The sequence below is a fragment of the Pseudophryne corroboree genome, chromosome 1 (genome assembly GCF_028390025.1).
Source record: "Pseudophryne corroboree isolate aPseCor3 chromosome 1, aPseCor3.hap2, whole genome shotgun sequence".
NCBI lineage: Eukaryota > Metazoa > Chordata > Amphibia > Anura > Myobatrachidae > Pseudophryne > Pseudophryne corroboree.
Genome location: NC_086444.1, coordinates 208,755,300 through 208,782,532, shown reverse-complemented (window position 1 = coordinate 208,782,532; position 27,233 = coordinate 208,755,300). Strand labels below are relative to the sequence as shown.

Sequence of the window (27,233 nt, the reverse complement as noted above, 5' to 3'; positions counted from 1 at the left end):
CTTTTCTAATGTTCATCAAGGTAAGATAGATGGGTTAACTATGACAGGGGTTCAACATGTGAAGACCACCATTCGTGGGGGTGATAGATACCGCAAGTTGTGCGAGAAAGAAGCCCTATGGATATTCCAATTAAGAACATTGGCCCCTGCAGGGTTGAATGAGTGCATAGATTTTGAATCATTTGCCAACTAAGGACTGTCTGGAACCCTCTTGGAAATGTGTAGGGAGTGGTGGTCTAGCAGTTACAGGCCATTCCCAGAGTGCACATTTGAAGAGAAGACCGACCATCCTTATATTGGAAGACATTCATAAAGAAAAAATAAAAATAAAAATAAAAATAAAGATAAAAATAAAAATATAAATTAAGATATAATAATAATAAAAATTAGACAGTATGTGTTGAGCTTGTTTTAAAATAAGTAGAGTGGTTAGTCTGTATTAGAGTAAAAAAAAAAAAAAACACCTCTGTTTCATCATATAAATGTAAACTTATAGAATATGGGTATAAGAATGCTCCCTTAAATTTGGGGTCATAGAAGCATTATCATCTGTATTATTAAAAACGAAGAAATTTATTTAGAAGTAAAACAGTCTGGAGGTAGATTATCAGTTTACCATAGTTAGACTAACTAGTTTAATTAGTTCGAGGTCCGGACGAAATAAGACTTAATGTGATGTGATAAGATTGCCCCATATTTTATGTGTATATATTTTTTGGTGTGCAGGCAAATATAATATATGCATTTTTATAGTGTACGCAATAAAGATTGTATTTGACTAAAGGATGAAACATTGACAGATGGAATAGTTGCTTGAGATTCTCCATATAGTTGTATTGTTTACCATCTCTATACATGCATATAAAAATGTAACATTCTATCAAGTAGCTACATAGCCTGGAGGTAGAGTCTTGGTTTACTATAGCTAGAGTACCCAGTTCGATTCCCGAATGACTTATATATATATATTTTTATTATTTTTTATTTTTTATTATTTTTTTTTTCTTGTTTATATATATTCTCTTTTTTATATATTTTACTATTACTATGATTATGATGAATTATTGAACAAAAATAGGATATTTTACTATGCTTAGAGATAATATTTATGTGATTGTATATTGATTATTATCCTGCTATTTCTGAAAGATGTGTTTATAGACAGACGGGCAGATGAAAGGTTAATGTGAATCTTTTAATTAAAGAACAGGTGAGCTAAGAGGTGGATCAGGAGGTGGATCTTAGACAGGTGTTACTATTTTAGGTGGATGATTGCACCAATTGAATTGAGGCTGCTATATATAAAAAGGGCTCTATTGTCTAAAAATCATTACTCTATGAGGAAGCTTCAATTAGAAGCGAAACGCGTCAGAGAAGGAGCCCTGTGTGACCTAACGGACGTTTGACAGTAGGTCTTATTGATATACAACACTGCCTGAGACCGATAAGCGGGAGACGGGAGGACGCGCTATATGCGGCGGCTTGAGGACGGGAGCAGAATCACCTTACCAGCGCCTGCAGTGCGCAAAGCTCCGGGAGCCGGATACAACCTCCATCCCCTAATGCGAAGTAAGGTGTGTGTGATGACCTGACACAGCAGAAGACGGAGTACACCATTCACGGACAGTGATAACCGGGAGTTCTACATAGGTGCTTGCTGTGCACCAAACCCCAGGTGACATTTATCTTCTCCGTGCTGTTTGGAGATTTCTCCATGTATAAAAGGACCATTTACAACTGATATAGTGGTTCGATTTACCTACTTGGTACACACCTAATCTCATTTCTATGAGCATAACTAATGGGACTGCTTCATGTTGAAAATACCAAATAAAGGACACTGTCAACGTATGAATATCGATTAGTCATATATGGTCACAATTAATTATATGATCCACCTCTTATGCTTAATTAGTAAAGTATAGTATTTATCTTTTTATGTGTATGCGCATACATAACTATTTATTTTTATGTTTATTTTTTATTTTTATGTTTATTGTTTATAATTTATTTTACGGATATTAAATCAATTTAACACATCTGTATCCAAGCAGAGGCAGAGGTCACAGTGTTAGTGGCAGTGTGAGTGCTGTGTGCATGTGAGTGGGTTGGTTGTGCAGTAGTGTTCGGAATATGTGTAAGGAGCATTATGTGTGTCATGTAAAAATGCATTAATGTGCAACATATGTGTAAGGGGCACTGTATGTCATTACGTGTATAAGGGCATTAATAATGTGCAGCATATGTGTAACAGGGTACTACTGTATATGTGTCATTATGTGTTTATGGGCACTAATAATGTGCAGCAAATGTGTAGGGGGCACTATACATGTCATTACGTGTATAAGGGCATTAATAATGTGCGGCATATGTGTAACAGGGTACTACTGTATGTGTGTCATTATGTGTATAGGGGCACTAATAATGTGCAGCAAATGTGTAGGGGGCACTATACATGTCATTATGTGTATAAGGGCATTAATAATGTGCGGCATATGTGTAAGGGACATTATGTGTAAAAGGGCATTAATAAAGGTTGTCATAATGTTTAAGGCGCATTATGTTTATAAGGACATTAATAATGTGTCTCATATGTGTAAGGGGCATTACTGTGTGGAATTATGTGTATAAATGCATTACTAATGTGTGGCATTATGTGTATAAGGTGCTCTACTATGTGGCGTTGCGTATAGAAAGGACACTACTGTGTCATCTAATGTGAATAAAGAGCAATAGGGTGTGGTGTAATGTGAATAAGGAGCAATTCAGTGTGATGTAATGTGAATAAGGGGCTCTACTGTGAGGAGTAACGTTTATAAGGTAAAGTGATACTACTGTGGGATGTAATATGAATTATGGACACTATTGCATGATAAAATGTGAATAAAGTTGCAGTACTGTGTGGCGTAATTGGAATTACTATTGTGTGGCCATGCCCCTTGCCATCAAAATCACACCCCTTTTTGGGCTGTGCGCCAAATGTGCGAACTGTTCCTATTTAAAATATAGGGGGTACAAACCCCAAAATAAGGACTGCTATGGGTGAGGGGTGATGGTGCTGGGAAAGAGGTGCAAGGTCAGAGGCGGAACCAGCGGTGGTGCTAGGGGGGCACCAGCCAAAATCTTGCCTAGGGCATCATATTGGTTAGGGCCGGCTCTGACTGGGGGCATATGTGGCACTGGGAGCACGGTCCTAGCAACGAGCACTACCCCCTAGCAATGAGCATGACACCCAGTGCATGAAACCCCTGGCAACGAGCAAGACACCCTGAGCATGAAAATCCCTGGCACCGTGCATGGAACCAAGAGCATGAAACCCCTGGCAACGAGCAGGTAATTTAAAAGTAATTAGAAGCCTTACTGTAGAACTTAATGTGTAATGGGCATTACGGTGTGTGGCATAATGTATCACGGACATTGCAGTGTGTGTCATAATGTGTCAGGCATTACGGTGTGTTGTATACTATATCACGGGCATTGTGGTATGTGGTATAATGTCTCAGGATCATTGCGGTGTGTGTCATAATGTGTCACAGACATTGTATGTGCTATAATGTATCAGGGGCATTGCAGTGTGTAGCATAATGTATAACGGGCATTGCGATTCCTGTCATAATGTGTCACAGGCATTACGGTGTGTAGCATAATGTGTCGGGGGCACTACATGTGTGCATATTGTGTCGTGCATTATTGTGTGTGGCATAATGTCTGAGGGCCTTTGCAGTATGTGGCATAATGTATACTGGGCATTACTATAAGGAGGAAAAATGACAAATAATGTAAGGGGCATGAATCAGGATTATTTTTCTTTCCTGTGGTGGCTAACGTCTGGGCGTGCAGGTTGCAAAACTGGGGTATAAGGTAGTATTTTCCTGCAACGCTACGCCCCTTTATGCGAAGCCACGCCCATTTAAACGAAACCACGCCCCCTTTTGGTGGCACGCGCATGTTTGTCCCTTTACTAGTGCCAATTATGGGTGGGGGGGGGCACCAAATAATTTTTTGGCTTGGGGTGAAAAATTTCTAGATACGCCACTTCTATCTATCTATCTATCTATCTATCTATCTATCTATCTATCTATCTATCTATCTATCTATCTATCTATCTATCTATCTATCTATCATTGTGATGGATAATATTACTGCAATTGCTATATTTTAAAGAATCTACATCTAGCAGCTGCATATGTGATCATGTAGCTTCTAAATCTCCTCCTGGTTATAAGATCTGATTGAGTCACCCTCTCCCTTCCCGTTAGATAGGGCTCATGTTGACAGAGTAAGTGATATTTTAAGTTCTTGTACAGTGAGGCAAATCCTTCTGCTCAATGACAAATGGGGCTAGTATACCCTCTGTCATCAAAGGGAATCCATGATCACAAGTGGAGGCTACAATGAAATTTGCTGAACTAGATTAATTTTTTGCTTGTATCACTATATCTAAAACAAAATGTAAATCTATTATTTATGTAATGTATAAATAATAGTTTAAAACCTCTAAAATATGAAATAATAGGAAATTGCTGAGTTCCCTATTTCCCAAAGTAGAGATGTGCTGTTCGGTACTCCAGAATGATTCAGGAGGACTGTTCCCTGTACCGTCTAGCCCCGTCTCCTCCCCTGCTTACAGTCCAGACAGTTCAAATGCTGCACTGAGCACTGTGGTCTTAATGTTTGAGGGGGGCCCCAAGTGAAGGGGCTGGGGCATGTGTACTCCTTAATTCGACAACCAATTGTGGACCAGTCCTGTGTGACTAGGGGGTCTATTTACTAAGCCTTGAATGGAGATAAAGTTGACGGAGATAAAGTATCAGCCAATCGGCTCCTAACTGACATTTTTCAAACCCAGTCAGTGACAAGGCAGTTAGGAGATGATTGGCTGGCACTTTATCTCCATCCACTTTAGCATATCTATGATCAGTCACACAGACATGCAGGGGGACGCCCAGCACAGGGCTAGTCCGCCCCGCATGTCAGGCCCGACAGCCCCACACAAGTACACAAACATTGCACAGTGGTGATGCTTTTGTACTTTAGGAGTAGCTCCCTGCCAGTGCAGCTCCTACGCGTTGGCAGGAGCTACTTGTCGCTGTCAGGGTCACAGCAGCTGCGTGTGATGTCACGTAGCCACCGCGGCGTGTCCCCCCAGATGTCCGGGGAACACCTGCCTTACCCGGCTCGCACCCCCTAAACGGCGGGCAAACGCCGCCGGCCCACCCCTTCACTCCCAGCAACCGCCTCTGCCTGTCAATCAGGCAGAGGTGATCGCAGGGCTGAGACAGCCGTTGGCTGTCTGCCATGCGCCGGCGCACTGCGGCACCGGCGCGTGCACAGTTCAGACCTGATCGGCTGTTGTGCGAAAACAGCACTGATCAGGTCTGAATTAGGCCCAGTGTGCAGTGAGAGCACTGATGCCTAATATTACATATTGGACAAAATATGATTTTGCAGGAATAGTAATTATCAGTAGACCCTTCAAAATAAGATGTCATCCTTTTACTGGTAATCTCTAGGAACAAACTTTCCCAATTTAATTTCGCCAATTCATTGAAAGACCCTATGACTGGGCACAATTTGACAGTGTTTAAGATTTGTTATATTACTTTGCCCATCCTCCAGGCAGCATCAGGATGTTATTATAAAATGTAACCAGCTACAGCAGTGGTTCCAGAGCCGGCCATAGGCATAGGCAAACTAGGCAATTGCCTAGGGCATTTGATATGCCTCGGGGCATCAGTAGCTTCTGCTGATTAAAATGATATGCGGCATGCCTATATTCTGTGTGTAGCTTTTCATATGCAGATACAGCCACAGTCTCACACAGTATATAGGCATGCTGCATATCATTTTAATCGGCAGAAGCTGCTTGGGCATCCTAGCCACATAGCAATGCAAATAAGATACATTGTCATAAAAAAAGGTGCCCGACGTTAGCATTGAGGCAAGATTTATGAGGACACATCTGTATCCAAGCAGAGGCAGAGGTCACAGTGTTAATGGCAGTGTGAGTGCTGTGTGCGGGTGGGTTGGTTGTGCAGTAGTGTTCGGAATATGTGTAAGGAACATTATGTGTGTCATGTAAAAATGCATTAATAATGTGCAACATGTGTAAGGGGCACTATGTGTGTCATTATGTGTATAAGGGCATTAATAATGTGCGGCATATGTGTAAGGGATATTATGTGTAAAAGGATATTAATAAAGGTTGTCATAATGTGTAAGGCGCATTATGTTTATAAGGACATTAATAATGTGTCTCATATGTGTAAGGGGCATTACTCTGTGGCATTATGTGTATAAGGTGCTCTACTATGTAGCGTTGCATATAGAAAGGGCACTTTTGTGTCATCTAATGTAAATAAAGAGCAATAGGGTATGGTGTAATGTGAATAAGGAGCAATTCAGTGTGATGTAATGTGAATAAGGGGCACTACTGTGAGGAGTAACGTTTATAAGGTAAAGTGGTACTACTGTGTGATGTAACATGAATAAGGGACACTATTGCATGATCAAATGTGAATAAAGTTGCAGTACTGTGTGGCGTAATTGGAATTGGGGTTACTATTGTGTCGCTATGCCCCTTGCCAGCATAAACACACCCCTTTTTGGGCTGAGTGCCAAATGTGCGAACTGTTCCTATTTAAAATATAGGGGGTACAAACACAAAAATAAGGACTGCTATGGGTGAAGTGTGATGGTGCTGGGAAAGAGGTGCAAGGTCAGAGGCTAGGGGGCACCGGCCAAAATCTTGCCTAGGGCATCATATTGGTTAGGGCCGGCTCTGAGTGGTTCCCAAACATTTTTGGATCATGGCATCCTAGAGTTTCAGAATTTTTTCACGGCACCCCTAGGCCAAAAGTTTCTTATTGAGAATTTTAGAAAACAATAAGTAAATTATGTTTATGTGTCATCCTTAGTTTCTTGATTGTGGTGCGGGACAATATTTGCTTCTGTTTGTCCTCATATTTTATAATTGCCAGCCACAAGCACTGGTTTTGTCTATTACTTTGACCAAAAATAGTTTGAATTGGTCCTGGACCACCAATCCAAGGCACCCCTGCTAGTGTCTTGAGGCACCCCAGGGTGCCTAGGCACACAGTTTGGGATCCACTGAGCTACAGTGTTCCTGTAGCTTTGCTAAGTGCTTCTGGCCTTCTGCAGTTTCCAGGACTGATCATAAATGTCACGTAACTGAACTACCAACCCTAAAGGCATCATGGAGTTTGCTTCATTTATATATAAGAAAACGGCTCAATTAGCAGATTAATGAGAACCCCACCCATATAAACCTCACCCCATTGAACAACGTCACTGATCACTTATTTTTTTTTTTTCACTGACATTTTCCAGCAGGGCTATAAATATTGAGGAATCGGCATCTGCATGTTAGTTACACATGAGATTGCTCCTAGCTGCCATGTAACAGGCTGTGTGGGCCTAATTCATGTTTGTATGCACTCGCCCAGGGCCGGTGCTAGGGTGTTCGGCGCCCTCCTGCAAAATATAAATTTGCGCCCTCCCATACTTTACATGCAGGGCCGGGGGTTAACATGGTCTCTTGGGCCCCCGAGCTGCAGGAGATCCGTGCACGCCTATGGATGTGAACTCTCTGCCCACAAACACTCTGTGCAGCGCTAGTTACGGCCCTGCACACAGACAGTGCCGTAACTAGACATTTTACCGCTGTGCAAGAGAGTGCATCCCCCCCCCTCCCCTGCATGTAAAATAGGGGCAGTGCGCGCCGCAGGCGCGTGCAAAAAATATAGGGGCGCAGTCAGCGTGCCCTTTTTACACATTACGGCAGCCAGCGTCCCGTTTTTACACATTACGGCAGCCAGCGGACCCTTTTTACACATTACGGCGGACAGAGTCCGCTTTTAACACATTACGACAGACAGCGTCCCACTTTTTACACATGACGGCAAACAGTGTCTCCCTTTTTACACATTACGGCAGACAGCATCCCCTTTTTAAATACAAACAAACACACACATCCATATACACACACACACACACACACACACACACACACACACACACACACACACACACACACACACACACACACACACACACACACTTTTTTCATCCCCTTACCACAATCTTGCTGGCCAGATCTTCCACTGTCTGCTAGCCTGGTCCGAGTAGCTCCGCCCCCTTGGTCCGTGTAGCTCCGCTCCCTTGGTCAGTGTAGCTCCACCCCTTTCGTCAGACCGCAAACTTACACTCCTCTCTTCTCACTGTCACAGGGGAGAGAGGAGAAGGAGTCATGCTGCCGGCGCTGCTGCGGCTGCCTGTCAGTGTGACAGGGCAGACGCAGCAGCCAGCAGCAGGGGGGACAGGACGGCACTTCAGCAGGGATGCAGAGCAGTGAAGGTGCCTCTCCTGCCCGGCGCCTACCTGCACTGCATCCCTTTGCTGAGCGGGTAGCGCCGGGCCTGCACTCGCCTACGCTGCTGCAAATGTTCAGGCTATGGAACTACTTAACATCGCAAGTGAAGCTGCCACCCAGAAAAGGATATACTGTAGACGCCCACAGTAGCCATTGCAAAGTGCTCAGCAACTGAATAGACATGCGCAGCACCCATGCAATAACAAGGATTATAAACCCAACACGGACTGGCTGTGGCAGTAGCGACGCTGGTACCATGCTTCTCTAAATACAAGATTGTAGCTTTAGGCAGATACATGCCCGAAAAGGGCCATGGCATGCCTGCGTTTTTTCCGCCTCTCCCATGTTATCTCCCCCAAATGGTCCCTTCCTGTCAATCACCGTGCGTGTCAGTGTGAGCGCAATCGGAAAAGTACCTTGGCGTGTGCGTAGTCCGATCGCAGCACATGCACAATCTGCTGATAATGATCCGTTGTAAAAACACTGGCATTGCATACAAACATGAATTAGGCCCTGTGTTTGATAAATGTCAGTTAGGAGCTGGTTGGTTAGTACTCTATCTCCATCCACTGTCTCTCTCTCCAAGGCTTAAGAGAACCAACCAAACTAGCGTATCTGGAAAGACGTGAAGCACAACTCTCTTTCTGGCACACACAGATATTCCTCATTGAGTCACTTACAGTATGCTTGTGACGTTGTTTCTGTATGTTCCGCTGAAGTCTTATCTGTTTGTAAATGTTTATTGTTAATGGTTCTGTGCATCATATATGTAAACTTCACTAAGAATACAGTAATTTAATGAAGTAACCTCACACAAAATGATGTAATTTTTTTATTACCTTCAACATGAAGCAGTGGCGAAACTTGCGCCGGTGCAAGCGGTGCATTGCACCGAGGCCCGGTGCAGTGAAGGGGCCCGAAGCATTACAATGAGTCAAACTGACTCATTTTGTGTCGCTGCCACCCGCCGTCGGACGCTGTTCTGAGCCGCCAGCTGTCAGTGCCTGTGCCTCCGTAATTAGTGAGCAGCTAAGCAGGGCCTGAGCTGAGCTGCTGTCTGTGCGCAGTGACCATGAGTCCAGAAAGAGTGAGAGGAGGGGCCATGACCAGGGGCTGGCTGGCAACGTTCAGCCTGGGGGGCAGACTCAAGCAAGTGGCCCAGCTTTTCAGAGGGAAAATGGCCCTGGAACACTTAAATTGCACTGGCCCGGGGGGCAGATGGCACCCTGCCCAGCCAGTCCCTGGACATGACCCAGTCTCCTCCCCTCCCCTCTCCGGCGTATAGTTCTAACACTGAGTTCCTATCTGACGCCTTGCTTTGCTGCCCTTTCTGCTGGCACTGAGGATCTGATGTCACCATCTGGTGACAGTCCCCGGCGTAATGCCCATGGAATTTTTTTATAATATCTTAGCCACCCACTGCCAGTCAACTTTTCCCTGGTTTCACCCGCTGCCTGTCACTCTCTCCCTGGTGTCACCCGTTACCTGTCACCCACTGCCTCTCTCTCCCTGCCACCCTCTCCCTGGTGTCACCCATAGCCCTAACGTCACCCACTGCCTCTCTGTCACCCTCTCCCTGGAGTTACCCGCTGCCTGTCACCTTTTCCCTTGTTTCACCCACTGCCTCACTCCATCACCTGCTGCCTGTCATCCTCTCCCTGGTGTCACCCACTGCCTCTCTGTCACCCTCTCTCTGGTGTCTCCCGCTGCTTGTCACCCTCTCACTGGTGTCACCTACTGCCTCACTCTGTCAGCCGCTGCCTGTCATCCTCTCCCTGGTGTCACCCACTGCCTCTCTCTCTCTGCCACCCTCTCCCTGGTGTAACCCATACCCCTAGCGTCACCCACTGCGTCTCTGTCACCCTCTCCCTGGTGTCACCCCCTGCATCTCTCTCCCTGCCACCCTCTCCCTGGTGTCAGCCATTTCCCTAGCATCATCCACTACCTCTGTCACCCTCTCCCTGGTGTCACCTGCTGCCGGTCAGCCTCTCCCTGGCATCACCCACTGACTTTCTGTCACTCTCTCCTTGATGTTACCCAGTGCCTCTCTGTCACCCTCTCTCGATCAGCCACTGCGTGTCACGTCACCCACCGCCTCTCTCCATCAAAGACTCCCTCTCCCTGGTATCACCCACTGTCTCTCCCTTGTGTAATCCACTGCCTCTCTCCGTCACCATCTCCATGTCACCCCCCCCGGAGTCACACGTTGCCTCCCTCCATCACCTGTTGTCCGTCACCCTTTCCCTGTTGTCCACTACCCGTCACCCTCTCCCTGTCACCCCCTCCCTATCACTCACTGCCTCTCAGTGTCATTCCCTCCCCATGACCCTCTCCCTGTCACCCAATGCCTGTCACCAATGCTTCTCCTTGGCACTATCTCCCTGTCACCCACTGCCACTCCCTGTCACCCTCTCCCTGTAGACAACTGCCTCTCTTCGGCACTCTACTTGTCGACCACTGCCTTTACCTGGCATCACACACTGACTGCCTCTCCCTGTCACCGTCTGCCATGTGGCATATTATTAACTTGGGGTGAAGCGGCGGAGGGGGGCCCAAAGCATCCTTTTGCATCTGGGCCCGCCATTCATAAGTTCCGCCACTGACGTAGAGATAGAAAACTATCAGGTATTTCCATACAAGACTGATGGCACCCCTATAAATGGTCTTCTGCTATCATTTTTATAATGGTAGGTATGGCCAAGTGTGTATCCAGCAATCCTGCTGCCCAAGCTGGCAACTGAGATAGCGGCACTCTTTCTTATTATTCTATTATTGCTGTACACTGGGCAGGTGTGGCACCAGACAGACAGATGCATAATATCTACAGATTCCTATAATAGCCACAGTGGTAAACGCAGGATTTCTATAGGGGGGTTTCCAAATGTAATCCACAGTCTACCACTCTGCAGAACATGGTATACAGTTTTAATATGTAACACTATAGATGGTCTATAGCAGTGATTTTCAACCTTTTTTTACTCGCGGCACACCGAACAATATTTTAAAATTGCCAAGGCACACCATCAGTTCCCCACAGAAAAAAAAACAAAACACACACATTGGCCCTCACGGTAAAAAACAAAACAAAAATACACACATACATTGGCCTACACAGAAAAAAACCCCAATCACATTGCTCCCCACATAAATCCTATTGCTCCACACATGAATTATTCACATTGTTCCCCCCATAAATCCATAAATTCTTATTCTCCCCACATAAATCCTATTGAAATCCTATTGTTCCCCACAGGAGAAATAAACTAACAAATATTATCAGCTGTCCTCCTCCCTGTCCCTCAGAGGCAGGGGTTGTTCATAGTGGAGTTCTGCGAATACTGAGCAGTGGGTGGTCGGGCAGGTGTGGATGTGGGTGCGCAAGGAAAGCTGTGTATGCAGGCGGGAACTGGAAGATGTGTATGCAGGCGGGTGGGCTGGCTGGGTGGTGAGACGCGGCGGCTGTGACCTATGATATCACATAATTTTCAAGGCATAGGTCACGGCCAGAGCACGGCTGATCCTCTAAGAAGAGCCCAGGCCAATAGTTCACTCTGAAGGAGCAGGAAGCTGCTCTGGCTCCGCGGCACACCTTGCAACTGGTCGCGGCACACTAGTGTTCGACGGCACACTGGTTGAAAAAGCCTGGTCTATAGTATAGACTGAATCAAACATTTAAATAATATAAATAAGATAAGTGGTCATGAAAAGGTTAAACATACTATAATAAATACGCAAATACAATGGAACTAGTACTGCACTTTCTAAGCACACATTCTCCCACCTCTTGATAAGGTTCCTGTCTCTCCTTCCTGGTAGCTACTCTCTGGTCCAGTGCACTGATTGAGTGCTCAGATCCACACACAACAAACTTGATAGAAGAAGCTGCTACCACTGGGCACGTGTAGCAGCTCTGCTCTGTCTATTGCATGATGTGGCAGCAGCTCTAGTAATCATATTATATACCGTTGCTATTGTCAAAATTTGAGCCATCTTGCCAAGAGAAGGGGGGTTTCCGGGCAACCGGAAACCCCCCCTGCGTTTGCCTATGAGCCATGTCCTTACACCTCTCACCCATGCCATCATTTACATACCCACCCCCACATGTCCTCAAACATCAGATACCCCCACAATCTGACTTACATGCTAATGTTTGACAAATAAGCATGTTATGCAACAAACATAAAAAGATACTGGGCAACAACAATTCTGTCTCATTATAGTACATTTTTAATTTGGAATTTGAAATGAGCTACAGTACATATGTACGGATTGAAACAATAATCCCTTTGCTCGGACTTGATGCACTTTATGCAGATATGCCTTAATTTTGTTTAGTATCATGAGTGCAATAACATAAAGTGCTAATTCATGAATATTGGAGAACCATATTGGGGATAAATCAGATCTGATCGCTGCTGTGCCTTTTCGTACAGCGGGCGATCAGATCCAAACTGCGCATGGACTGCGCATGCACTGCCCTGGCACGTCGCACGGCTGAAACGGGGGTCAGCGACGGGATTATGTGAAGGATCCATTTGCACGGGTGTTCACAAGGAGATTGACAGGAAGAGGCTGTTTGTGGGTGGCAACTGACCATTTTCGGGAAGTGTTTGGGAAAACGCAGGCGGGATCAAGCGTTTGAAGGGAGGGTGTCTGACGTCAGTTCTGGACAAGAACAGGGTGATGTGATTGCAGCGGCTGAGTAAGTCCTGGGCTGCGCAGAGACTGCACAAAATCAGTTTGTGCAGCTCTGCTACACATGCGATCGCACACTTGCACAGCGAAAATGCACTCCCCCTCTAGGCGGCGACTGTGTGATCACAGGACTGCAAAAATCGCTGCCTAGCGATCAGATCTTAATTAGGCCCATTGTACGCTGCCATATCCGTATATATGTGTCTTACGCCACAGAAGTGTCTGCGACTTTATGCAAATGCTGCAACAAAGTCCCTTCCTGGAGTACATCCATGTCCAAATATACTGAGATGCCCACCGTCAGCGTCCATGTATACTCCAATTCCACTTGGTGTGTGTTTAGACGCCAGCATCGAAACTTGCACCAGCCCTACGTCAGGTGCTGATTTTTCATATACAGTATACTGTATTTTGCCTCCTATGTGCAGTACGGATGGTGTATTGGTTAGCATTACTGCCTCACAGCACTGAGGTCATGGGTTCAATAACCACTATAGCTCTAACATTGTGGAGTTTGTATATTCTTCCCGTACTTGCGTGAGTTTCTTCTGGGTACTCCGGTTTTCTCTCACATGCCAAAAATATACTGGTCGGTTAATTGGATCCCAACAAAAATTAACCCTAGTGTGAATGCGTGCTTGTGTACATGTGGTAGGGAATATAGATTGTAAGCTCCATTGGGGCAGGGACTGATGAGAAATGGCAATCTCTGTAAAGTGTTGCGGAATATGTGTGCGCTATATAAATAACTGGTAATAAATAAATAAATAAATAATAAATGAACACAACCACTATCAGTGACCCACCTGCAACACTCCCGTAAAATGCTACATCTCCGTGCTTCTCATTAGCCACCCCGGCTGTCCAGGAATGCCCTATATATTTTATAGAAAATACATCTGACTCTGTATTGTGTCACTGTACGAACACCGTTGGGTTCCATGCGCGACTCAGATGCATGCGCATAAGTAAAACCTTGTTCCACTCAGTATGATATCACTACTACATATGATTCAGAATCAGGGCCCTGTTTGATTTGTGCATGGGTGGTTGTGGTTACTATGGGGCCCAAAAGAAAGGGGGTCTAGCCATGCTGTATCACACCCCCTCTCTTTACTTCCCCCAAAATATTTTCTATGGAGTCCACTGATACAAAGTTCAACAGTGTGTTGACCTATAGACAGCTGAAATACTCTTTCAGAGAACATCATACAAAGCTGTGGGTGTGGATGTTACAGGTTAAGAATATCACCATTGTCAAATAACAGTGTGACTCATGGCAGAAATGCTTCACTAGTCTCTAAATATTTACCGTCCGCAGTTACAGATTCGGAAAGGATAATGAACCACAGAGAGATAGCAGTGATAATTTAGCATTCTGACTGAAGTGCAATGTGCCTACATGTTACATAAGCTGGATTAGTAGTACGATTAGTGATATTTAATTAAGCGACCTCTAGTGCAGGACTGCTGAGACATAGATCCTGGCTTGTTAAAGATCTGAGCACAGTAGTCTACATGCACAGACTAAAGGCTAATTTGTACAGTGACAGTGTTAATCTTCCTGACTGTGCAGGTCAGCTGTCTCCCATTGCTTTTATATTGTCAATGAAACTACTGCTTACAAATACTGTATATTATAGGGGAAAGGAGCTTTATGCTTTTTTACATACATATCTAATTCCCCTTTCACATCTCCAATGCCGGATCCCACCCGAGAATTGGAAACGGGTCCTTCCCGGGTGGGATCCAGCATTGGAAACTTTCCTACCCCTATTAGCAGGCTGTCCAACCCAGCATAGGCATACCTCCCAACTGTCCCGATTTTCGCGGGACTGTCCCGCTGTCCCACCCGCGGGCCGCAGTGTCCCGCGGTGTGGAAGGGGAAGTTGGGAGGCCCCTGTCATCGCTGCTCTGCTTAGCAGAGCAGCGGTGAATAGACGCTGTGCGCATGCGCACAGCGTCTATTCAGTGAAGACAGGGAGAGGGTGCATGCCAGCGGCTCACAGAGCGCTGGTCATGCCCTCTTTAGTGATGAAAAACGGGGGCGTGACTCACGATCGCGGCAGTGCCGTGAGGCCATGCCCCTTTTGTTAGGACACTCCCCCTTTTTGGGCGCGCGCGCAGGAGTCCCTCTTTCAGCCCACAGAATGTTGAGAGGTATGCATAGGGCCTAATTCAGAATTGATTGCAGCAGCAAATTTGTTAGCAGTTGGGCAAAACCATGTGCACTGCAGGGGAGGTAGATATCACATGTGCAGAGAGAGTTAGATTTGGGTGTGGTGTGTTCAATCTGCAATCTAAATTGCAGTGTAAAAATAAAGCAGCCAGTATTTACCCTGCACAGAAACAGAATAACCCACCCAAATCTAACTCTCTCTGCACATGTTATATCTGCCCCCCTGCAGTGCACATGGGGGGTAATTTCAAGTTGATCGCAGCAGGTAATTTTTTAGTAGTTGGGCAAAACCATGTGCACTGCAGGGGAGGCAGATTTAACATGGGCAGAGAGAGTTAGATTTGGGTGTGGTGTGTTCAATCTGCAATCTAATTTGCAGTGTAACAATAAAGCAGCCAGTATTTACCCTACACACAAACACTATAACCCACCCAAATCTAACTCTTTCTGCAAATGTTATATCTGCCCCCCCTGCAGTGCACATGGTTTTGCCCAACTGCTAAAAAATTTCCTGCTGCGATCAACTTGGAATTACCCCCATGGTTTTGCCCAACTGCTAACAAATTTGCTGCTGCGATCAACTCTGAATTACGCTCAATATGACAGGTTGGTTGCCATAGCGGCGGGTGGCGGAGCCGGAAGCGGGTTCGGAGGAGGCGCTCGGAGATGAGTTCATCTCCGCACCACCTCTCCCTATCCAATAAACGGGTCCCGGGTCGAACTGACCCGGGAATCCGTTTACGCAGCCACCTGGGAATAACACTGTTTATAACCCGGGTTGAAATATCGGGAATTTGGACTTGGAGCTTTCACACCGCACACTGACCCATGTCGACCCGGTAATATGCCGGGTCGATACCGGGTTATTTGTGCGATGTAAAAGGGGTATTAGAATTCTCCATTGTGTTACCATTCAACATGGGTGTTTCACAATGATTATATTTATACTATTAATAATGAATTGACAACTGTTGCATATAGGGGGAGATTTATCACATCATGGAGAGAGATAAGGAGAGAGATAAAGTACCAACCAGCTTCTAGCTGTCATTTCTTAACACAGCCTGTAAAATGACAGAAGTTGATTGGTTAGTACTTTATCTATCTACACTTTATCATTAGCCAAGCTTTGATACTGCTCCCCATAGATAGAAACAGGCAGAGCACCTCACTCAGGAGAGCTAGAAATATCTGTTGATCTATTTCAGTGGTTCTCAACCTCAGTCCTCAGGACCCCACACAGGTCACATTTTCTAGGACACCCAGCAGGTGCACTGTGTATCACCAACTGTCAAATTTTTAAAATCCACAGGTGACATGGAAAACATGCACTGCAAGGGGTCCTGAGGACCGAGTTTGAGTACCTGTGATATAGTTCATCACAGTTCTGTCTAGACAACATACAATAGAGGGAGATGTACTAATGGCCCGATTCAGACCTGATCACTGCTGTGAGTTCACACAGCGGGCGATTATCGAACTACTGCACATCGCGCATCGCCAAACAGTGACAGGATGGTGCGAAAACTTTGTTTGCACGGCCGTTCGCAAGGTGATTGACAGGAAGAGGATGTTTGTGGGTTGTAACTGGACGTTTTCTGGGAGTGTCTGGAAAAATGCAGGCGTTCCCAAGCGGTTTCAGGGAGGGTGTGTGACGTCGGCTCCGGCCCCGATCAGCCTGATTTCTTTGCACTGGAGGAATAAGTATTGAGCTATGCACAGACTGCCCAGAATGGGAAAAACATTTGATGCCGAGTGTGATACGAACGGTTTTGCAACTGTCCGCTGACTGAGGGAATTTTTAGCACAGCGTATACATGCAATCGCACACATGCATAGGGTGAATTTTCACTCGCCAGGGCGGCGACTATCTGATCGCAGGACAGTGTAATTTGCAGCGCAGTGATCAGGTCTGAATCGGGTTCTAAGTCTTGGAGAGAGAAAGTGGACGGAGATAAACAGCCAACCAACCAGCTCCTAACTGTCCTTTTTCAAACAAAGCCTGTAACATGGCAGTTAGGAGCGGATTAGCCGGTGTCTCTCTCCACTTTATCTCTCTCTAAAGATTAGTACATCTGCTACTACTGTGTATCATTATTGCATAGCTAAATACACCAATTTAGCAAAAAAAAAAAAAAAAAAAAAATCACAACTGAAAATGAACTACTTTCCTCTCTAACACTATATAATATATCTCTATGACCAAAGGCACAGTGAATGTTACAGATAGAAACAGCACTGACTAAAATACAATCTAAAAAGTAAATACTGTACAACTATTTTGCACAATGACAAGTCAGAGAACTTTCGTCTTGATTATTGTAGCTTAAAAGATATATTATCTGAGCGTCAAGCAGGAAAAGTCTTGTTGCAGGGTTGTTATTGGTGTTTAGGTGAAACAAATGAGCATTTCATGTATATTTTGAATCTTACCTCAGTCAGAGATAACATCCACCGTGACTAATAGCTGTCCTATTCCAGTGGAGTTCTATGATCAGAGTGCAGTGCACAGTAATCCACAAAGAGATATATTACTCATTTATTATGCAGAGTCCTCCTGAAAGGCTGCTTAAAGAAGGGGTTTTATTTTTAGCCAATGAGACCGGCTGTTTGCTCTGGTTCTTGGCAGTAGAAAGAAATATATATCATGGCTGATAGCTTCAATGCTTATAAGATCAGATTTAGTAGCAAAGGATTACCCTTCCCTAATAATTGTGTGTTCTCTCTGGAATTTAAAAGCTAGGCTAGGCAATGACTACTTTGACTAAAATGGTATTTGCAAGGTAACTGGCTGCTTGGGCACTTTGGCCCACTGAAATGTTGAGAGTTTTTGGGGCAGATTCAGTTATCCATGGTAAGCCATAGATTCCACGTTAAGTGCTGAAGTCTATGGGCTTCTTCCCCCTTCGTTAATCCCCAGAGAGTGCATTTACCACAGGTTTGTCCTTGAAATGCAGCGCTAATTCTTATTTGTACTATTTATGCGTAATTATTAAGCAGCTATATAACAGCATGGTAACATTAATTTATGTATACTGATGCAGAGGGACTTCTCTGCCTCCCCCAGGTAGTGGTGCCTTTAGACACATGCCTCACGTGCCGAGTGGGAAATTCAAAGCACTGGACTGGTTGTATCTATCTCCAGCTTATGAGGTGTCTAGAGAGGTACCGTACCTTGCTGCCTGGAAAAGTACTGACAGTGTTTTTAGGGGTCTATTTACCAAGCATTGGAGTGAGATAAAGTGGAGAGAGATAATGTTCCAGCCAATCAGCTCCTGTCATTTTTCAAACACAGTCTGTGACATGGCAGTTAGGAGCTGATTGGCTGGTACTTAATCTCCATTCACTTTATCTCCATCCAAGGCTTAGTAAATAGACCGCTAAGTTACATCTGGCACCCAACTTCTTGTTTCCAGCCTCCACATCTGTGATGTCATGATGTTACAAGCACTGGGAGTATGTACCCTGGTATTACACTAGCAGTATTTAATCACAACAAACATGCAAATGTACAATGCTAAATGTGTAACTCATGTTTTTGGAATTTATCTGATTACTGAAAGTCTAAATAAGGAAGAGTACCAAAATATGTGAAGTGAAAATGTTGCTTTATTGCTAAAATATAAGTTAATAATTAAGATAATTATGAATAGGTTAATACAGTAATCAGCCTTTCATTACTGTATACAACTAAAGAATAACATTTATTATTTCATACAGTATAGAGATTGATGTTGCTTGTATTTCCTGAAAGACTAATAGGCCCTACACACTTGGCGATATTCTGAAAGATATGAACGATCTCGTTCATAAATGAACGAGAACTCGTTCATATCTTTCAGTGTGGAGACTTAAGCGATGAACGATGCGCCTCCCCGCGCTCGTTCATCGCTGGTCTCCCGTCGGCTGTGCATGCAGGCCAATATGGACGATCTCGTCCATATTTGCCTGCACTTCAATGCAGCCGGGTGACGGGGGGAGTGAAGAAACTTCACTCCCCCCGTCACTGCCCCCCCGCCGCCGGGTCGCTCGTCGGCCGTATCGGCCGTCGGGCACCTCGGCGGCACATCGCCAAGTGAGTAGGGCCCATTAGGCACTGTTTATAAATAAGCTGTAAGGCGTAGAATAACATCTATACCCTCATGTCCATGACACGCAGCCTCACAACAACAAATACAGCCCATATTTATATTCACGTTATATACACAATCCTAGTTCCCAATTCCCATTATGTACAGTTCAATGCCTAGAATCTAGGCATTAAATGGTACATAGTGAGCACTAGGATTGTAGGCATGGTATATAATTATTATATCATACTGTGTGTGTGTGTGTGCTAAGAACTCTTTTGCTGTACAATGCACTGTGTTATGCTTGTCGTTTCCCACACACTATGGGGCTGATTCTGAGTCACACCAAAGTGGCTGTAGTTGCAGGCAGTCACGGGAGCCTGATTTACTACCTTATACTAATGCCAGAATCCATTTAACCAATGCAGGGATTGCATGTGTACAAGCAAAAACCAGTGCCGCCCGTTTAATTTACACCGGCTGCCACAACAGTCATGATTAATATATCTGCTCTTGCACCAGCCCCATACTAGGTGCAAGAAATATGTCAGAAACAGGGTTCCCTTCCACATACGCCTCAATCCCATGGACCTTTTGATACACGCTCATAAGTAAGGGTGGTTATGTGCGATTGCATTGTTACCACCCAGTTGCAACCCCAAAACGCCTAATTTCACCAAAAACAGATCCGGCATGTTCCTTCGGACTCAGAATAGGAAAGAGATAACATATATGCCTAATTCACTTCTGCACACGCACTGTATGCTTTTGTGTCCATGCTAAGAGATCCACTCAACTCAGAATCAGGCCACTATCTCACCACTGGCGTGTTTATAATGGGTGCAGTGTGTGTGGTGCACATGAGCCCTCGGAGTCCAGAGAGGCCCACACCGCATACCCTGCACCAATTTTTTCAACACTTACCCTCTGGAGTCCTACGTCGGTGTAATAACAGTGTATAGGTGGAAATGTCTGTGCAGGTGCAGATGTTGGCAGACATACCTGGATTCTTCACTCAGAATCACCTCTTGGACCGGATCTCACTAGTGGAACCATAGGCAGAAAGGTGAGAACCCCAGAGGACCCGACACAATAGTCACCACATGTTTGGGCAGTGACAAAAAGATTTATTGTTCTGGAATAAACTGGTCACCGCTGTGGGATTGACTAATTAAGGAGTAAATGCAAACCACAATATGAGGGAAGCAATGCAAACATTAACATACAGTAGTATTTGCAAATATCAGTATGGAATTTTCCCTATATTGGTAAAATACCACAATATACCGCTCACATTTACATTAAGATTGTAATCACGTGGGATTACCTTAATCAACCTTTTGGGTGGCAGTCTAATGCTCCTGAAGCTGCAGTTTAGTTTGTTTAGTGCCTATACTCAGATAAGAGTTCAACTTCAGAGACAGTAAAAATACACTAAAGTTCAGAAGTGTAGAAGCCAAGTTATTTACAGTCTCATAGCTAGTAGATCAAGCGGTTTATAGACAGTCAGTAGCAAACAAAACACAATATAAAGAATGAAGTTCCAATGTAGGATGGGAAGAGCATGCAGGTGTCTAGCCCAGTTCAGTCAGTATGGACTATTGTGCACAATCAGACAGGTAAGTTGGTTTGTGGTTAAAAGTGGCCAAACAGCACTGGCCATTTACTGTGCAAGCCAGCTGACAAAGCCATGCAGGCTCCAGTCATAGAGCAAGTAGAGGTGAAGTAGTTGGGCAATGCTGTGCGAAGGCATGCAGACACTAAAGGGGGGTACTCACGGAGCGATATTCTAAGCAATCTGACTAGATTGCTTAGAATATCAGCATGATCGCTTCGTGTGTAGCCCCCTCAGCGATAGCGATGCGCGGCCCCGCACATCGCTATCGCTGCTGCTAGATTGGCCTGCATGCAGGCCAATCTAGCGGGTCGCTCACTTCACCCGCTGGGTGAAGTGAGCGGCCCCCCCGTCTCCCCCCGCACGCTCAGCACAGATCGCGCTGTGCTGAGCGGCAGGAGAGATGTGTGCTGAGCGGTTCGCTCAGCACACATCTCTCCTTAATCGGCCCGTGGGTACTGGGCTTTAGGTAGTTGCAGAATTAAACAAGCAGGTTTGAAGGGAGAATGCAATCAAGCACAGTATCTTTACTGGCTGGCAGTTAGCAGAGTCTCAGTGGAACAGAAAGTTATGGTGTAGCCCTTGTACTAAGTGTAACTCTCTCAATCCCTGTGACATTAGGATGGTCTTGTAAAGGCTACTATGCCCGGGGTTGTCTTTAAGTATCAGGCTCTGCAGATGAGTAAATCATGGGACTAAACAGGGATTAATTAGAATGCAAAGCAGAAGAATATTTCCAGTAAAGATAGGAAGATTTAAGCAAGGCTGGTGGGTGTAAGCTATATTAATCCCTGTGGCTCGAAATAGCTGATTCTGCGCAGCAGGGGTAACAATGTCTCTCTCCTCAGTAAACCCTGCTCAGCTGTGGGAAGTGACACTGACTGAAGGTGTTGTCTGGGGTGACAGTATGGCTGGGGCAAGTACCTGCTAGCAGCAGCGGTGAGTGTCCGGGTCCCCAGCTTCATGAACGACGTGTCCCTGGCACTTTTCTCCTCTGAGGTACTCTCTCCTCAGGCAGCATAGCATCAGCAGCTCTGGCTATTCCTCAGCATATCTCCTGGGTCTCTGAAGTGCCTCAGCTCCCTCCTCAGTGGCTGCGCTGTTGGTGGCTCTGCTGCTCCCCCGTGGGTCTCTTCAGCTGTAGGTTCACTTCAGGAGAGTCCTCAGCAATCACCTCAGGATGTAAACCCCTCCTTCTACTCTTCCCACTCTGCACCACCCAATCAGCAGCTTCGATTCCTCCTGCTCTGCAGGTCTGCACCTGGGCCCTAGTGCTCCACAAGTTGCTGTCCTTTGATTGCTGGCGTTTCCTAGCAACCTAGGCAAGGGGAAACTGTTAACCTGTTAACTGTTAACCCTTTCAGCTGCACTGTGCCAGGTAGTGAGAAGTGAGGGTTCCTTTTAGGGAAAATTTAGGTGTCTCACCCAGGTTGTCTCCAGTATATGGGTGATGGTACCTATGTAGCCACATATATCCCCATAAATCCAAGTTAATAGGATATCCATGTCAGAGTGTCACATATTACCCCACTAAAAACATGCGTGTCCCCATGCAAGATTTTCAAAGGCAAGAATTCTGAGAAGCCGTTCATCAAATGCACACTCAAGTCTTGAATGTGGCAGAGCAATATTGAGCATAAACAATATACTCCAGGTAAGTACATACTTATTACATTATATACATATACTGTATACAGCACAGCGGTTGAAAAAACATTTCACAATATTTAAATCACGATACCTTAGAGGTAGCGTACCTCTTGTACTGCGTTCTGGCATTTTAGGAATTGGGGTAAGTGCTCCTTCGGCCTGTTCAGGTACAATACAAGGCATGTCATCCCATTCGGTGGGCACCTCTACCTTAGGTCTTGGGGTCACTGGTTTTATGGAGCTCGGAGTCATGCTACCGATAAATAGTAAGAGCTCTATGGGGTTGTGGAATCTAATGCTCCCTGGGGTTCCCCGTCCCTCTGCCAGAGGTGAGTCTTTCTCTACTGTTGGGACTTCAATGGTGCAGACCTTCACTTGGTCACGAGGAATGGTACTCAAATGTCCATCGGGTCTCTGGATTTGGTAAGTATATAGTCCATCAGCTGGAACTTGGACAATAACATAGAGAACGTCTTCCCACATGGCATCCAGTTTGCTTGATCTTTGATATTTCCTTTTCCAAACTTTATCTCCGATCTTGAGAGGCTTTGGCCGGGCGTCCAAATTGTAGTTTTTCTATTGCAGATGATGCACCATTTCCATCTGTTGGCCAACCAGTTGCCTAGCGGTTTCTATCCAATGCTGATGTTCTTGCACCCAGTCAGTCAACAAGGTGTCAGGCTCATCCACCATTGGTGTGAGTTCGAAGTATTTTGAGAGTTTTCCCGGTCTCCCAAACATTAAGTAGAACGGAGTGAATCCCGTGGAGCAGTGTTCCGTATTGTTATAGAGGTATGTCAGTTCAGGTAGGAGATTAGGCTACTGAGTACGTTTCTCTGCCGAGAGACTTTGGAGCATTCCAATTATAGTCTGGTTGGCTCTCTCACATAGGCCATTCCCTTGCGGGTGATAGGCCGTAGTCCGCAGTTTCTTACAGCCATAGAGAGAACAGAGTTCTTGGAATAACAGGGACTCGAATGCGGGGCCTTGGTCGGTAAGAACTTTGGGGCAGATGTATTAACCTGGAGAAGGCATAAGGAAGTGATAAACCAGTGATAAATGCAAGGCGATAGACACACCAGTTAATCAGCTCCCATATGTAAATTAACAGGAGCTGATTGGCCGGTGAATTATCACCTTGCACTTAACACTGCTTTATCGCTGGTTTATCACTTCCTTATGCCTTCTGCAGGTTAATACATCTACTCCTTTGTCAGGGTAGCTGTAGGGACGTACAAAGTGTTTGAAGAACAGCTCAGCAGTTGTTTTTGCTGTCAAATCACAAGCTGTTACCACCACCAAGAACTTGCTGTAGTGATCCTTGATGGTCATGGCATACTGGAACCCAGCAGAGCTATGCTCAAGTTTCACATGGTCTAAAGCAACAAGTTCAAGTGGACGAGAGCTCGGTATCGGATGGAGAGGATCCTTTTGGGATGAATCAGCTAGTCTTTTCAGGTTACATGGTGTCCGTATAGACCTGGAAAGGTTTCTCATAGTCCGGATATGCAAGAAGTGGGGCCTCCGTTACTGCCGACTTCAACCGTTCAAAAGCATTCTGCTGCTCCTCTGCCCATGTGACCAGGGCATTACTCTTCCTCTCTTGACCTGACTGGCCTCATAGTAACTCATGAAGTGGTGCTGCCACATTTGCAAAATGTTGGATAAAGCGTTGATAATATCCCACAAAATGTCTTTCACTGTCCTGGGTACAAGCCAGTCCCGCACCACCCTTGTCTTCACCCCGTCAGAGCTAACTATGTGGCCCAGATATTGCACACTTGGTTTCAGAAGATGGCATTTGGATGGCTTTAACTTTAGACCACATTTGGTCAATTGGATGAAGACTTCCTCCAGATGTTTCAAGTGCTCGTCGTAGAACTTTGAGAATATGATGACATCGTCAAGATACAACAGGACCATTTCGAAGTTCCTGTGCCCCAAACAATGTTCAATAACTCGTTGGAAGGTGGCAGGAGCATTGCAGAGCCCGAATGGCATGCGGTCAAACTCAAACAGACCCATGGGGGTTGTGAACGTGGTCTTTTCCCTGTCTTCTGGGGCCATTTGAATCTGCCAGTATCCGCTCATCAGGCTAAGAGTTGAGAAGTACTGAGCTGTCTTTAGCGCTGTTAATGATTCCTCTGTCCAAAGCATCTTTGTGCATCACCGCATTCAGTTTTTGGTAGACGACGCAGAATCTGAGGCTACCATCTTTTTCCCGCACAATCACTAACGGTGCTGCCTATGGACTATGGCTCTCAAATATCACACCAGCTTCCTTCATCTCATGTATCATATTTCTCACCGGCTGGTACATGGCCGGTGGTAGAGGCCCGTGTCTCTCTTTAACTGGCAGAATAGTTCCAATAGGGATGTGGTGTTGGGACTCCCTCAGCCTTCCCAATGGGTGCTGACTAAAGGCTTTGGCATTCCTGCGAACAATCTGAAGTACACCCTCATGCTGACTCTCTGACGTATGAGCTGCCGATCTGTAATTCACTCCACCATGGAGCCTCACCAGTGGTTCATCCCTAAGATAACCGGAGGTAAATATTCATTGTACGTAGTGGTGACCAGACACTTTTGCCACTCCATGTTAGCTTTGCAGATAGTAAGGTCAGCCTCCCAATAGCCACAGAACTTGATTTGCTGTCCATTACTGGCCAATAGGTGTAACCAGGTATTCGGTGGGCTTACTATCTCAGATTCATCCCAGTATCTCTGAAACTCTGCACGTTGGATCATCGTCACCTGTGAGCCTGTGTCCAGAAGAGCAGCTACCTCCACTCCGTTAACTTGAATTTTGAGGTGGGGACACTCCGACATATCGAGGTCACCACCCCAGCTTTGATGGACCTACTGATGCATCTCCTCCCGAGGGTCAGTCCCACGCCTCGGATTCGGGTCATTTAAAGGATCGTTGGAACACTGTCTTTCAATGTGCCCACTCTGCTTACACCGTCTGCATATAGGTCTTCCTTGGGCATCAAATTGGTCCGTAGGGCGTCACCCTGATTCACGTGGCACATCCCACCATTGTCGTCCTTTTCCGCCTTGATCCCAGCACCATCCCTTGCATTTAGCTGTATCCTGTTCCAGCTATATTTCCTTTAACTCCTTCATCATCTCATGGACGACACTGGTGAGCGCCCCCATTTGGTCCTGACCAATTTGTGACTGTTGCATGGCAGTTTGTCTGGAGACAAAGGTTTCAGCCATCAGACTTTGTGAGTCTCCGTACACTCCACCCTCAAGTGGGCCCGACACAGTTCCATACTCGACATCTATATTTTGATTAAGGCCTAAGATGTCCATCACCTTTTTGAACTTTGAAAAAGTGCAGACAGTTTTGACGCCTCCACATCCGCAATTGGGCTCTTGTTGCTTCCCCTCTAGCTCCTTCTATGAATAAATTTATCATAGTCTCATCCGCTTCCTCAGCCTCTCTTGGATCTCTGGCCTGTATCGCCCGCATGGCTTCTTGTAGTCCCAGTGAAAACTCTCGTAGAGACTCATGTGGTTGTTGCTTCCAGGCATACAGACGACCCTTTAACTCTGCAATTGTCTGTAAGTTGAAGATATTGGCTAACTTATTCAAGATAACGTCAGCTGATTTTCGCTCTTCATCAGACCAGGATCTTACTTCTAGTAATACTGCACCTTTTAGTTGCGCGATGACAACCTCCCCTTTTTGTTCCTCATTAAGGGGGTACAGCCTGAACATAATCTTAATTTTTCTTTAAATTCTTTAAAAGAACTCATGCCAGTCGTTTTAGTATCGCCCGAGTATATGGGAAGCCATGGGACCCCACAATAGTAAGGCATTGTGATTGGTGCAGGCTGTGATGTTGCAGTTGGTGGTGACTGGCCAGTTGAAGTGGGTAGCCTCCTTCTGCCTGTGGTCGATGCAGGCGTCTGAGGTTCCTCTGGTTCCGACATCCTGAATCCTGTTCATGACACCAAGTTGTAATAACAGGGTATAGTTGGAAATGTCTGTGCAGGTGCGGATGTCGGCAGACATACCTGGATCTTCACCCGGGATCACCTCTTGGACCGTCCCTCACTAGTGGAACTACAGATGGGACCACATTTATCTTGAGTTTTAATAGGATTAACTGAGACTGGCCAGTCGGACTTAATCCCCTGCTGTAATGTTCTCTGTATTGTATTGCAGCTGAGACCAATAGATTAATGGTTTATGCTAATAAGTCATTTTGTGCCTAGGCGCACAAAACTAGTCAAGATAACGGTGGACCCATCTGTATAGGCAGAATGGCGAGAAACCCCAACCCCAGAGGACCCGACACAATAGTCACCACGCGTTTGGACAGTGACAAAAAGATTTATTGTTCTGGAATAAACTGGTCACCACTGTGGGTTTGACTAATTAAGGAGTAAATGCAAACCACAATACGAGGGAAGCAATGCAAACATTAACATACAGTAGTATTTGCAAATATCAGTATGGAATTTTCCCTATATTGGTAAAATACCACAATATACCGTTCACATTTACATTAAGATTGTAATCACGTGGGATGATCTTAATCAACCTTTTGGGTTGCAGTCTAATGCTCCTGAAGCTGCAGTTTAGTTTGTTTACTGCCTAACTACTGCCTATACTCAGAT

The 27,233-nt window shown here is 45.4% G+C and overlaps 1 protein-coding gene across 2 annotated transcripts in view; it reads right to left on the bottom strand.

The window, feature by feature from the left end:
- Positions 1-17,807, bottom strand: part of CAST (calpastatin) — a 358,547-nt gene extending 340,740 nt beyond the window's left edge. For both annotated transcript variants that reach the window (XM_063964046.1, XM_063964049.1), the window contains exon 1: positions 17,700-17,807. The gene's annotated coding sequence lies outside the window, so the exon portion shown is untranslated. The remainder of the gene's footprint in view (positions 1-17,699) is intronic.
- Between the last annotated feature and the right edge of the window lie 9,426 nt (positions 17,808-27,233).